The 14529-nt window shown below is 40.2% G+C and overlaps 1 long non-coding RNA gene across 1 annotated transcript; it reads right to left on the reverse strand.

The window, feature by feature from the left end:
- Positions 1–9890: 9890 nt before the first annotated feature.
- Positions 9891–12659, reverse strand: LOC127527072 (uncharacterized). The gene is made up of 2 exons (XR_007934443.1): positions 11578–12659; positions 9891–11411 (listed from the first exon to the last, which is right to left on the reverse strand). It is a non-coding gene; the product is annotated as an uncharacterized LOC127527072 (long non-coding RNA).
- Positions 12660–14529: the final 1870 nt, after the last annotated feature.

Genomic DNA, 14529 nt, shown 5'->3' on the forward strand with positions numbered 1-14529 from the left:
CATCTTGCCTGAAGAAGGGGCCTGAGTTGCCTTGAAAGCTTGCATATTGTAATCTTTTTAGTTAGCCAATAAAAGGTGTCATTTTGCTTGGCTTTTCTCTACATTCATAATGGCTAACACGGTACAACACCCTAGTACTGAGGAAACTGCATGAATGCATGGAAACATCCTGCCTTGTGTCAGGGGTACAGGTTGGTGGTGGTGGCAGTGGGGAAAGTCTTCCTGACGGGCATTTTAGTATGGCCTAAGTATCACGTCAGTGACACTGGATATGTAAGCGCTGTTGCTGATCTTTTTCTGGTCACAGTCTAATCTTTGTCCTATAAACTGAAGGAACTGCAGTAAGAAGTGAAACGTGAAAGCAAGCAGGCAAAGCTGTGGAAGGCCGAGATGAATGAGAATGAATTGCGGATTGACAGCTTGGTGGTATGAAGATGATGGATGGTTGGCATTCCTAGTAAAAGCAATTATTGTTAAAAATGGCTGCAAATAATTCAATTTAAGGTTTGATACACAGAGGATTTTACTATGGAAAATATTCAGCAAAAGATAAGACCCAGGACTGGAGCTGGGAGTTAGGCTTTCATTGATCAAAATGGTGTCAAATGGTCCTTCAACAACTACACATAACAAAAGAAAAAAAGCTCTGGACCAGACAGAAAAAGTGGATGCTCCTCCAGTCCTGTGCAGAACAGCTCTGCCAAATATTCCACTTTATGTTTCAAATGTCTCTGGATTTACAAATTTCAGAAACAGGCCAATGTTATTCCAGCGGCTAAAACTGCATGTCCAAAAGCCTTGGATGACTTCAGACTGGTGGCCTAAATGAAATCCTTTCAGATGTGGATTAGCAGAAAGCAGCTAAACAAACCCCACAGCCGGTCTGGACCGTTACTAATTTACATACAGAGCAAAGGGGGCGTGGCAGATACCACAGCTGCACCCAATGGGAGATCGCTATCGATTTGTCATTTGCCTTTAATACAATCCGGCCTACCATTATAGTTAAGTTAGTTAACAGAGCTGTTAATGGACTAGGAGTCATTGTGACACCAAGGCTGTCTGATAGGCATCCTGCTTGGACTCTAACTTGATTGAGGGGGTTTTAACTAATAGTGCACAAAAGAGACAGCATTGACGGCTGTTTCTCCTGATGAGCGCCTTCATCCACTGAATCTCCTCAAGGCTGCCGTCTGCCTCCTCTTCGCTTTATTTTGTATACAAATGAGTGCAGGAGTTCACACAAGGACAGGCATATCTTAAAATGTGTGGGTGACTCTGTCACAAGATAAGAGAGGGACAGTCATGGACGAATTGCTGCGGAGTTTGTTTAGTGGTGTGATTGTTCTTTGTTACAGCTAAGTATCACTAAAATGAAGAATGTGGCTGTAGATTTTATATGTTCCCTCCTTTTCGTCTCTCAACAATAATAGAAAGGAGGAGCAGCACAAATATCTAGGAAGAGACACTGATAACCGGCTGAGCTTTGATCTCCATTCAGAACAAATCTGTAAGAAGGGACAGGAACAGCTCTGCTTTTCAAGAGAAGTCCTTTGTTTTAAAGTAGACAAAACTGTTACAGCACTCTTAACTGTTATACTTGATATGGAATTTCTAGCATTTACTGTCTTATTGACATTGGAAACATTAGCAGTAAAATGAATGACTTGTGGCAGTCATCTATCTTGCCTGAAGAAGGGGCCTGAGTTGCCTCGAAAGCTTGCATATTGTAATCTTTCTAGTTAGCCAATAAAAGGTGTCATTTTGCTTGGCTTTTCTCTACATTCATAATGGCTAACACGGTACAACACCCTAGTACTACAAATAAGCAGGAAAGTCAGCCGACTTGATTCTTTTAGAGTGTAGCCATTCTCTCTTTCCTCAGTTTGAGTTATTTGCCATCCGGTTACAGATGGAGATCCCCAAAACTTAAAAGCAAAAGATTTAAGCACCTTATTTACCAATATAACTGTAAGCATTTGGAGTTAGAATAATAATAATTAATTAGTTAAACAATATATAGTGTTTTTCTCGCTGCTCAAAGCACTTTACATGGACGGTACGGAACCTCTTCAGCCACCACCAGTGTGTCGCACCCATCTGGATGAAGCGACGGCAGCCATTTTTGCATCAGTACGCTCACCACACATTAGCTATTAGGTGGTGAAGTGGGGAGAGAGAAAGCCACTTAGAGACAGGGGAGGATTAGGGGGGCAGAATGGATGAGGCCTTAATGGGCAATTTAGCCAGGACATTGGGGTAAACCCGATTGTTTTTGAAAGATGCCCCAGGAACTTTTATGACCACAGAGAGTCAGCACATCTCATCTGAAGGATGGCGCCACATTTATAGCATTCTGTCCCCATCATGCACTGGGGCATTGGGATCCCCACATAGACAACAAGGTAAGCGGCCTCTGCTGGCCTCACCAGCACCTCTTCCAGCATCCACTCTAGTTAGTAGTTGTAGGGATTCCATTTAAATCGAAATTATTATTCTGTACTGTTAGTTACTTATTCATATTTGTATTTGTAGAAGTTCTAGGATTGTCTGTACTGACTGTAAACAATGATTGCAGTCTGCTGTATCTTGGCTCATTTTCCTCTATTTGTGTAGCAATATCTCATGTTTGTACTTTCCTGCGGTAAATAATATCTCTATGGCAGGGGTCCCTAACTCCGGTCCTGGAGAGCTCCTGTGGCTGCAGGTTTTCATTCTAACCCTTTTCTTAATTAGTGAATTGTTTTTGCTGCTAATTAACTCATTTTGAATTAATTTTAATTAACTTGTTTTTTAAGATTTGTTCCCTTGAATTTCTTCATCGTTCCTCTGAACTACTTCATTTCTTTTCTTAAATGGCACCCAAACAGAAATGAAACGTGAAGTGAGTGAGACAACAGAAGACCAACTAAGTCAGGGCCTCAAACTCCAACCAATTTCACTCCAATCAGTTGCTTAATTAGGCATCGAGTCTTGTCGTTAATTAAACCCGTTCTTTAATTCTGTGGTTTGTTGCTACTCTCATTGTGCGATAGCAGACATTTCCGATATTGTTTATTTTTATTAAAATGTTTTGGGGACCCAAGCATATCAACATTCCTGAGACCTTCACCTTTCTTTATTTTCAGATATTGTATGATGGACACCAGTTGTATTGGCTCATTTTGAATCTCATTATTGTTTGACAGCTAATTAAGGTAAAAGTAACAGTCAAGGGGTCTGAGTCTTCAAGAGCAAGTCAAATATAATTTATTCAATATAATTTATTCAAAAGAAGTTAATTAGCAGCAAAAACAATTCACTAATTAAGAAAAGGGTTAGAATGAAAACCTGCAGCCACAGGGGCCGTCCAGGACTGGAGTTGGGGACCCCTGCTCTATGGGACAATAAAATCTACCTAGCCTGACCTAAATGGATACTTCCAGCATGGGAATTTAACGTTACAAAGCACTTAGCATCTCAAGTTGGGTCCCAAACTCCTGCTCAGTCTGTCCAAGAGTGCGCCTTTGGGATGAGATGGAATGGGAGGTCTGCAGATTCAATGATCCTTTTAACAGGGCATGCAACATGGCAGCTACCTCTAAAAGAGAAGTCTCAGGACTCGGGGACATCAGTGGAGATCAGAAGGTGTCCTAACCTGGAGTTCCTGGAGAAAAAGCAGAGTGGCCTTGACCATGGAAGTGACACCAGAATTGTTTGGCTGCTGCCATAGAGACAATTCTATAACACCAAGAGTCAGGAGGCAGGGGCAGACATGACATAAAGATGTAGCTAGGCCAAGAATGATGGCAGTTGAGTTGCTTTTTGTTGTACTCGTTTTCACTTACTGCCTTATATACTCCACATGTTTGTCGATACTGAGTGGCTCCCTCAGGGTTAATCCGTGTGGATGGCTGCCAGACGTTCCTCTCCTACGGCCACACATTTACAGAAGAGGCTTGTCTTTAAACCGACACTACACTGTACATCAGCGATGTTGTAAAGCATGTCTTCTATGTTAAAATCCAAAAAACATATCACATCCTACAATAGACAGGTGTCCTCTTCTCGGTTATTTATTTATTGGATTAAGTGGTTTGAGAATGACAGATTGACTGACTGATGGAGCCTAATGTTGGGTTGAATTCTTTATCTCCAAAACTCTAGATATTAAATTTGACTTTAAATATCGAAGATGGAAGAAACAAAATTAATTAATAAAACACGTGTATAACCTATTGAATCTAAGATTTGTTTAGAAAGAGAGGACAACAATGTACTGTATGATTAAGATCTTCTGATAAGATACTGTAACTGTCCAACACAGTCTTTTAAAGATTTTCCTTAAAATGTGGATCTCCAATCAAAGCTCCTGGGTCAGTCAGTGTGATTTAAATCCACGGTTTTCAGACTTTTTTGAACAAGTACCACTCCGCGAGGACCAGTAAACTGAAGCACCACTGTCAATGAATCGTTAATATACGCCTGTGTTGTTTTGAAGAAAAAGTCACTATAATCACTATAATGACTATAATTATGACGTTAAAGTGATATTAAACTAATTAAGGAAATGGGTGCCCGCGCTAATAAAAGCTGGCTTGGAGTCTTCCACACATTTACAGTAGTATACTTATACTATATATGATTATATGCAACATATTGGCATTCTAGCAACATCGATTCGTGGAAAATAAAGGACCACACGAGTACCACTTGGCATGACTTGAAGTACCACCAGTGGTACGCGTACCACAGTTTGAAAACCGTGGATTTAAATAATCCTCATATCTGGTCATAAAACTATTCTCTCTATTCAAACCATGTTACAATGTTAGCATTAGTTTAACTTCCCATTCCTTCCTCTACTGCTGTGTCTTGAAGTTACCCATAAGCACTGTGATTGTAAAATTATTCTTGTAGTGTTCATTGGTGCTGAAGTGAGCTCCTACAGGAACATCTCTGTTGCCAGGCTTAATGTAAAACCTGTGAAAATGTATTCTTTGGTGCAATATTTGTCCAGTTTCTCCCACAGAGAGTCCAGCGTTGGGACATTTTATGCACAGAATAAGGTAGACCACATTAGACAATCTGCAGGAAAATTATCCCTTTATCCGATGCTCTTGTTGGCAGTGTGGTATACTGTAACTACTTGATCTGTGGTGTAAATGTGAGCACAGGTTTCCCATCTTTTCAGTCAGTAGGCAGGGAGATGTACCATTTTCTGTTGATTCACTCAGGGACCTTTGGACAATTAGTTACTGCAGGCTGGGTAGTTGTCTGCCTCAAAAACCTGCATATTGTAAACTACTCAGCCAATGAAAGATTTCATTTTGCTCCTCTTTGCAGGTAAATAAATAGCAAATGCCCTGTATGATTGATAGATAGATAGATAGATAGATAGATAGATAGATAGATAGATAGATAGATAGATAGATAGATAGATAGATAGATAGATTCAGAGGGGGATTATGCATTCTGATGGGTGCAGGAAAGTAAAAAAAGCCCCAGCATCATCACCTGTTAGCACTCCTTGGTAGTATCAGCCAATGACTGAAGGTGTTCCAGGACAACGCCTCATGGCCAAGATAGACAGCTTCAGTCATGATGGCCTCTAATTTTGCCATTAACTCCTCTACTGGCAATGTCTCCATTTGGTCCATGGTCAATCTAGAATGTGGCTGCCCTTTATGATCTGGCATTCCCTCAGCTGGCATTTCTTCACCAGCAGAACTCTATATACAGTAGGTCAGTATACAATGGACACCATGGAATGGTAGATCACCTCCAGTTGTTTATTTCACACATTAAAGGACACGGGCCTCTTCACAAAGAAGAGCTTGCCAGTTGTTTTTGCACAGCATGTCTGTATTGTCCACATTGTCTTGCTGCAAGTCCACCACGAGTTCCATTGTCTTAGGAACATTCAGTTGTAGATGACCCTGCACCACATGACAAAGTCTTCCATCATCTTTTAATGCCACTCCTAATCTGTTTCTGATGTAGCTTAATAATGGAGATGTCACCTGAGAATTTTTGTAATATTGGAGCTGTACTTAAGCTCAGTGCAAAGAGAACAGGAGAATGGACACTCCCTGTGGTATCCCTGTGTTGTCGACCACCATCTGACACACAGTCCTGAAAACTCATCAACAGTTTTATGTTAGTCCATGATCGGAGACATTGTGGGACATTAACAAGCATTTCTTTGGGCTTATTAGCAACTGAAGAGGTTGAATAATGTTTAAGGCAGTGAAGAAATTAAAAATTGCAGTGTCCCGATCGGAGGAGGCTTTTGGGCCAAGGACACCAGATCCTGGAGGCAGCATCACTAACCATGGCTCCACTGTACTATGCCTTTGAATTCAATAGCTTAAAACCTGAAACATTTTATTCTGTTTTATCAGGTCTTTATGTACAGCCCAGAGGTGGCATCAAAGGCCCCCTTAGTGAGCCAAATGCTGCTTATTGAGTCTGGGTGAGCTGATGTTAAGTAGTCGGTGTAGACTCAGTACAGGTACCTCATTTATATTTTGAATTGAGGGTGGTGTTGGCCATTTTTAAACATTTTTTGGGATTACTAATTAATAATGAGGTAATAGTTGAGGGTTCATGTGAGTCATGACATTTGTTTTATTCCTTGCACTACTTGATACTTGTGGTGTGTGCTGCTCGATTGGGTATACAAGGTGCGACCCAAAAGTTTTTAGACGAGTTGTTTTAAAAAAGTACTGTGTGTTACATCAAGTGGCTGACACCATAATTGCGTAGCACTATGCTTCATGTACCGTTGTACCATTCTCCAAAGGATTGCTGATCATTTGAATACTGGTAAGGAGACAGTTCGCTGGATTGTAACCAAAGACTTAGGGAAAAGAAAGATCTGAGCTAGATTTGTTCCTTACGCCTTGACCACAGAGCAGAAAAAAGAGCACGTTGTTTACTGCCAGGATCCTCTATTAATGGGACAAGATGAACGTTTTTGTGAAAATATCATTAACGGTGATGAAATATCCGGCCACCAAACTACAGACATTTTCAAACAGTGGCAGAAATTGAGTGTGCAATGACAATGGAGCTTAACAACATTTCAAAACCTGCTTTCCTGGAGGGCATGAAGAAGTTGAAGGAACGTGCAAACAAGTGTATTGATCAAGGAGGAATGTATTTTAAAGAATAAAAACACATTATGTCCATATAAGAAGTTATGTGTTTTATAATAGTTGTCTAAAAACTTTTGACTCACATTGTATTCCATGATTTTTATAAACAAGGTAAGAAGTCAAGACTAAAGATTGATTACTTTATAGGCCTGGAATCTAAGGGGTGCGTCTCTGCCGTTTGCAGAACATATTGAACTTTTGGACTCATCAGACAGACAAACAAAAATTGTAGCTACAGGAGCTTCTGATTCTAAACCACAACGAGGTTTCAATAATGAACTATGTCACTATGTAAATGGTAGCGAGCTCAGCAATATGGCAGCAAGTTAGGGAGGGACACCCCTACATCTATCGATACCTCAAATACCTTAGATTAGAACTGGGTGCAAATGATTAGAACATCATTAGAGAGGATCTTGTCTGAACCCATCTTATTTAAACCTCAGACATTTAGTTTTGTTTTAAATGTCTGTTCTCATCATGTCCATGTCGAAAGATCTCTCCAAGATCTTCAGAAAGAACAGTACAGATGCCTACAAGTCTGGGAAGGGATTTAATAAGATCACCAAACAACTGTAAATCAACCATTCCACTGTCTGAAAGGTCATCTAAAAGCAGAGATTTCAAACAACAGCAAATTCAGAAAGCAGAAGCTGACAGAAGTCACTAAGAATCCCAGAATTTCATCAACATGGAACCCTCAGGTGGCTCCTGCCACTGTTGATGTCAAAGTGCAGGAGTCTACCATTAGAAAGAGATGGGAAAAATGAGATCTGCAAGGGTGGTGTTCCAGGAAGAACATCGGAGAGTGACCAAAGTTTGGATCTGAATCCCACTTGAGATGTTGTTTGGATTTGAAGTGGGCTCTTTATGTAAGACACCCCCCAAACTTCACAGAGCTCAAAGGAATCTGCATGGATGAGTGAGAAAAAAAAACTTTTCCCAGTCAATGCCAGAGACAGCTATTACAGTCAAAGGGGGACTTACTTTTTCTACTGACAGAAATGTCTAAGCCAGTCGCACAACAAATTTTCTGGGAAATATTCAGCAAGCAAGGTCACTGGTGAACCCAGCAAGTTCCATCGATTAACGCTACTGATAAAGTTCAAAGTCTTGTTGAAACAGGCATATAACACTGTGATGCCCATGCCAGCAGCTAATGGCATTGTCCCTTGGTGAGTCATCTAGTAGTTTGTTGACCAAGGATGAACCAGTAACAAGTGAGGAGACAAACAAGATTTAAACAGAGAAAAAGTACACAGTGTTCATTCCACAAAGAATTAAAGTGTTCAAGGTGCTTTGTTCCACAAAATCAGCGTCATGGATGGATGAATAAATAAATAATTAAAATTACTCCATGAAAAGCATGAGCACAACAGCCAAATAAAACAGTCAGTCACTTAACAGACAGAACAATTAACAAAATAAACAAGGAATCTTCTAATCCTCCCCACTGAACCACAGAGTTCACCCAAAGTTCTTGGGAATTCTGATCAGATTCCAGGCAACTTGTCCCTGGCCTTTGTGCCCCCATTGGCAGAACCCCTGCACACGGCACACACAACCCCACCTTTGCACTTCTCTCCGGACTGTTCCTTCCTCCTCGCCAGCTACTTAAAATTGCTCAGCAGTTCCAGACGTCTCCTTCCTTCTGTATCTCACTTTTTAATCCGTCTCTCACCTCTATGGTAACTCACACGAGGCTCACTCCATCCTGTTCCGCTCTTGCTTCTCCTTCACACTCTTTCCTTCTTCATTTCATTTTTTCCTCTCTTACCTTACTTGCACCCCTTCTTTTTAACTGCAGGCCACCAACCCTAGATGATGCCGTTCCCTTGTCACGCTGCTAAATGGCAGTCACCTTGTTAAGGCGAGTGCACATGCATGTTGGTACTGATTAACCAGCTTCCTCAATAATAAAAACCTAAAACATGAAATCATCAAAAACACCCCTCCGTGACACACCCCACCACAAACACCCAAAGGCACTGTCACATTTCAAGACTTCACCAGTTTGCAGACTTCATGGTGTGCTCTGCTGATCGGCAGTTGTGTAGTCTGTCCTACCCAGCAACTCAGCCCAACTAGTCGACGACTCACCCCCACAAAAACGAAACCAAGTTGATTTTATCTTAAGTCATGGGGTGGGTTATGTGTGTGTGTGAGTGCTCAGCCAGACATGTAATGTGCATAACGCAACTAAAAGGAATAAGGAACACAGGGGTCGTGGACTTTGCAAACAGAGCAGAGGCTCGTCTGTCTGATGTCTCATGCTTTATGCACAATGACAGAATGGAGAAAAGAAAATAGTTGCAGCTGATCTCGTATTATCTGAAAAGCACTTGTGTAGCATCGGCTTTGTCAGGCAACTCGTTATTGGCTGTCGGAAAACAAAGCAAACTTGCAGTATTTTTAAAATGTGAAAATGCGCTAGAAAGTCGTCACAGAGTCCTGTAGTTCGTCATGCCTTGCGATTCCTAGTTGTGTAATCTGACGTCCTCGGGCAACAAATTCAACGACTGAACTTATCAAGTCTGACATCTCCTCAGACAAGAAGTCATGTGATGCACCACCGGCTCAATTAAAATGCATCTTGGACCAGACTGCTACAACGTCGAGGATAGCAGAGCTTCAATCCATCTGTCCATTTCCATCATCACAGATTCTGGGGTGGCTGTTAATCCTCTACCGGAGTCTGATGGGAAATTTTCCACATTAGAAACAACAGACATAAAAATGAGGATACAAACATCAATGCATAATATGCAATGCATTTTAATAGTTTATTTTTTAATCAAAATATCTAAGAGAATCTTTGCAATTGTATGTATACACTTGTTTAACAACACTGCATATATACATTTCATATATAAAATCCATCTGAAACATCTACAAATAGTTTATTTGCTCTTAGTTGTTTTATCCCATTGCCTGCTCCACTGCTCACTGGACGTTTGAAATGAAAACAACAACAGAAGTGGAGTGGCCATATAATATATTACTTGAAAAATGTATAGCTTATGTTAAATTGCATACCCAGGTTTACATACAGAGCGGAGTTGTTGGGTTGATCTTTTATAAAACTAAAGTCGTGACTGGATGGAGGGAAGGATGGGCTGGAGATACAATGGAGAAGCACATCCAAAACTTTATGTTCTATTAAGGCTGCAGACCACCACTGATGGACTAAAAGGGCACCTGACCAAACCTTTCAGTCTTCACAGTAGTCAACTTTTATGGTCAAGAATCTCGCTTTTTTACAATTCAGTAATGGGACATCCCCTCATCCCAGAGCACACATACAGTGACATCCGCAAACAGGGTACCCTGGCTGAGAAACCAGCAGGACTACGAGTATGAGAAGCTGTAACCCAGTCCAGCCGTTCATTTTCAAGTTTATAGCCCTTTTCTAACCGCAGACCAGTGCAGCATGGCGCATGTGTGATCCCACTGGGATGTGCTAGCTGCAAGCTTTTTTGTGATGTGGACGGTAACTGGAGGCTCTGGTTTGGGGGTAAAATAAAGACAGAGACGTGGGAAGAACGCACAGCACACAAGCTTCTACAGACAGCGCTTAGGCTGCAATTTGAACCCAGGGCTCTGGCGTTGGGGGTCTGTCCCACCTTTACATTTATTTATGAAGTAAGAAAAAAAATTCAGACAACACCTCATGTTTACCTCTTATTCTTAGTCATGGCTTACTGTTGATCTGAAAAGCCAATCAAATTTACTTGAAAGGTTTATTTCTGAACTAGAAGCTCCTAATGGTAAAGTAAAAAAGAAAAGAAAGAAAAACGTTGAAAACGCAAATTTAGTATGAACTCCACGAAGAATACCAGTGTTTTCTAAATTGCTCAATGTGAGTCTAATGTTCTCAAATTATGATTTTGTTATTGCATTGATGCCCACGGAGATGAAAGTCAGAAGGTCCACTGTCCACTCCATTTGTCCAGTCAGAATTTTTTAAGATGAATTCAGAATGTTTCTCAAAGTGCAGGTTTGCTCAAATATCTTTACAGAAGCTCTCCATGACTGATAAATCTTTGCTGCTCACCCTAACCGTCTTGTTGGAGTTCAGCAGTTATGTGTAAGCTCAGAAAACACATCAAGAAATGACAGCGCAAAAGGGGAGAATCTTGAGATTTTCATCTGAATACTTTAATTCATTTTTCAAATTGTTGGGTAATGCTGCTGGATAAATGACTGAGTTCCTCTGTGTAGGTCATGTGGACGCTGATGGTTTCACATGCCATGATTGCTTCTCATGAGAGGCTAGAGATCTGCACTGGCAATCGGAAGGTTGCCGGTTCGAATCCCGTAAATGCCAAAAGGGACTCTGCTCTGTTGGACTCTTGAGCAAGGCCCTTAACCTGCCATTGCTGAGCGCTTTGAGTAGTGAGAAAAGCGCTATATAAATGCAAAGAATTATTATTATTACTATGATTGTCAAACAGCTAGTTGTTCCCAGGGCTGCAGCTACTGTTTCCAAGTGTCTATCCAGTGAAGTGCCTTTGTACTTTTAGTGTTTTCAAAACACTCATCGTAAGCCCCTGTCACACGACATGACTCTTCCAGTGATTTTCACTGGCACTTAATTTACGCAGTCTTGGGACGTCTGGGATAGTCAGTCATGTACTGTGACATCTCCAGTGACTCGGCCACAAAGGTCTGCGTCTTGTCACAAGAAAATCAAATGGGTTTCAATTGACCTTAAGACATAGGTGGTGGGTTCTGTGTGGGCACTACCTGACAACCAATTAGTATTGGAACTACAAACCATACAATGCAGCTTCAGGGAAAGTAGGAATTACGAGCGTTTCAAACTTACTGCTAAAACAGAACAGAGGCTGGTCTGTCATACCACAACTGAATGGAAAATGCGGCCCACTCTCGTTACTTTGGAAAATCTCCCGGTATTCTGAATCATGTAATCTGACAGCATCAAGGCAAAGAGATGCGGTGACTGCAGTTGTTCAGTGTGATCTAAGCGGTGTAATGTGCTGGTGGCTTTAGCGGACACATTGGTCTTATCATCTGAACTTTGACTCTTGAGATGATGGGCCAGGATGCCTGTCTGCACTCATTTTGATTGACTAATTCACAGGTATAATAAGGCATTCTTTTGTTATCAGTATTACTGCTTTGAAGCTTTCATGTTACAGTCTTAATAAAAATCCTTTCATTTTCGCTCATCAGCAACATCTTTCACCTGAAGTAAGAATCATGACTGACACACAGGCACAAGAAAGCAAATTACATAAGTTAATGAGCAAGACTGATTATGATGAAGATATTAATAGTAACGTCTCAAACCTAAAGTGCTGACTGAGACTTTGTCATCCACAGCTGAACTGCGAACAATACTGTGAGGTACTTCATAAAAGATAACCGCCGACTGCTAACAATCCTGAATCAACTGGGTTTAAGTACACATGAACTATACACCCATAATGACATATACAGTATATACACACACACACATATATATATATTTGCAGCTGGAGATCCACAAGGGGAGAAAAAAATGAATCACATATCATAAAGTAGTTTTTTTTATGATACGTGATTAATTTTTTCTCCCTTTGTGGATCTCCAGCTGCAAATATGCAAACTGTATCACAGACCTTCTCTTCCATATATATATATCTATACTGTAATAATAAAAAAATCCTGGGATGAGACGTGACTTTTTCAGAGTGATACTTTCATGTCCCGCGAGACGAGACTTTGTGCCAAGAGATTTAACCACGCCTGGGGCCGGAAATAAAAGAAAGAGTAGATGACAAAGTAGAACATCGTAAAGAATTCAAAAACGTTGGTGAGGTATGCAAATTTGACAGTCTCAAAAAAATGATAGTAAAGATCACATTAGCGCAAACAAATGGAGATTACTACTCGGTGAAATAATTGAACAGCGAAAAGAGATAAAGTTTAAACACAAACAACATATTCTAAGTCAGAGACTTGTAGATCGTCTAATTTGTGTTTCCATCAGTGAAAAGTAGTGTTTCTTCCCAATGAAGTGGCGTATCTGCGAGAATTAAAAGATTTTTTGTTTGGTGAAAGTGAAATTCACATATGTGAGCGGCAGAGATGTGAAGTGGCTGGTGCTTTGCACAGGCCAAGGGGGTTGGCGAACGAAGCGAGTAGGGGGCAAGGCCCCCATGTATATATATATGTTTAAAATAGTTTAAAAGTATATGTGATAGAAAGAATCTGTTAAAAGGATTAGAAAGAAGAAAGACATTTTTCATTGTTCTTGTTAATTTTCAACATGTCCACCATCATTACTAATACAAAGGGTAATACAATGCTGTAGTTCTTGGAAAACGTTTTCAAGCTGATTTTCAGTAATACCAGCAATCACATCAGTTATTCTAGCTTGGAAGTCTTCTAAATAAACATTAGTTATCACATGTCCACATAAAAAGAAATCCAATGGAGTCAAATCTGGCAAACGTGGAGGCCAAGAAAATGGTCCACCTCTTCTAATCCATCTCTTAGGGAATTTCTCACATAGAAACTGTCTAACATACAAAGCAAAGTGACAAAAAGCACCATCTTGTTGAAACACTGTATTCTCTATCAGTCCTAATTGTTCAAGTTGAGGAATAAAGTAATTTTGCAGCATTTCTAAATAGCTATCACCATTAACAACACGCCCTTCAAAAAAGAATGGCCCTATGACTTGATTTGTTCCCAAAGCACACCACGCATTAACTTTGGGAGAATCTCTTTCATGTTCAACAGACTCGTGTGGATTTTCAGTTTCTCAAATACAGCAAAAATAAAACTTCGAAAGACAAAAAAAAAAAAAAAAACATACATCAAGCTTTCTAATCCTTTTTACAGATTCTTTCTATCACATATACTTACAAAGTTACAACTATTTTAAATTGCACATGGACTTTACGAACACCCTGTACATATACATACATAATATATATACATACACATATATATATACTGTATACACATACATACATACATACACACACTGTATGGTCCTCTGTGTAGACTTATATAATCCTACAGTACTAAAAAATCTGATCTAAATAAGTTTCAGGATGCAGTTTAGAGACACTCAACTCAACCACAGATGTGGCTCAAGAGTGAAAAGTGTTGCCTAATTTAAAGGAAAGGATTGAAGAGCTCAGTTCCAAAATCAGCCAAGTACAAAAGATACATTTTGGAGATAAATAGGAAAATCTGGGTCCGTACGCAGATTTTGAAACTAAATCTCTAAAACTAGAGCGCTACACTGTTGCAATTAGCAGGTTTTGAAGCTCAAACATATTTTCGGCGCATGACCAACTGCATGAAAAGTCACAATCACGTGTTCACTAAATATTACCAAAAAGTGTAATTAGCAGATTTTGGAACTCATCTT

This window comes from Erpetoichthys calabaricus, chromosome 3 (assembly GCF_900747795.2).
Source record: "Erpetoichthys calabaricus chromosome 3, fErpCal1.3, whole genome shotgun sequence".
Classification (NCBI taxonomy): domain Eukaryota; kingdom Metazoa; phylum Chordata; class Cladistia; order Polypteriformes; family Polypteridae; genus Erpetoichthys; species Erpetoichthys calabaricus.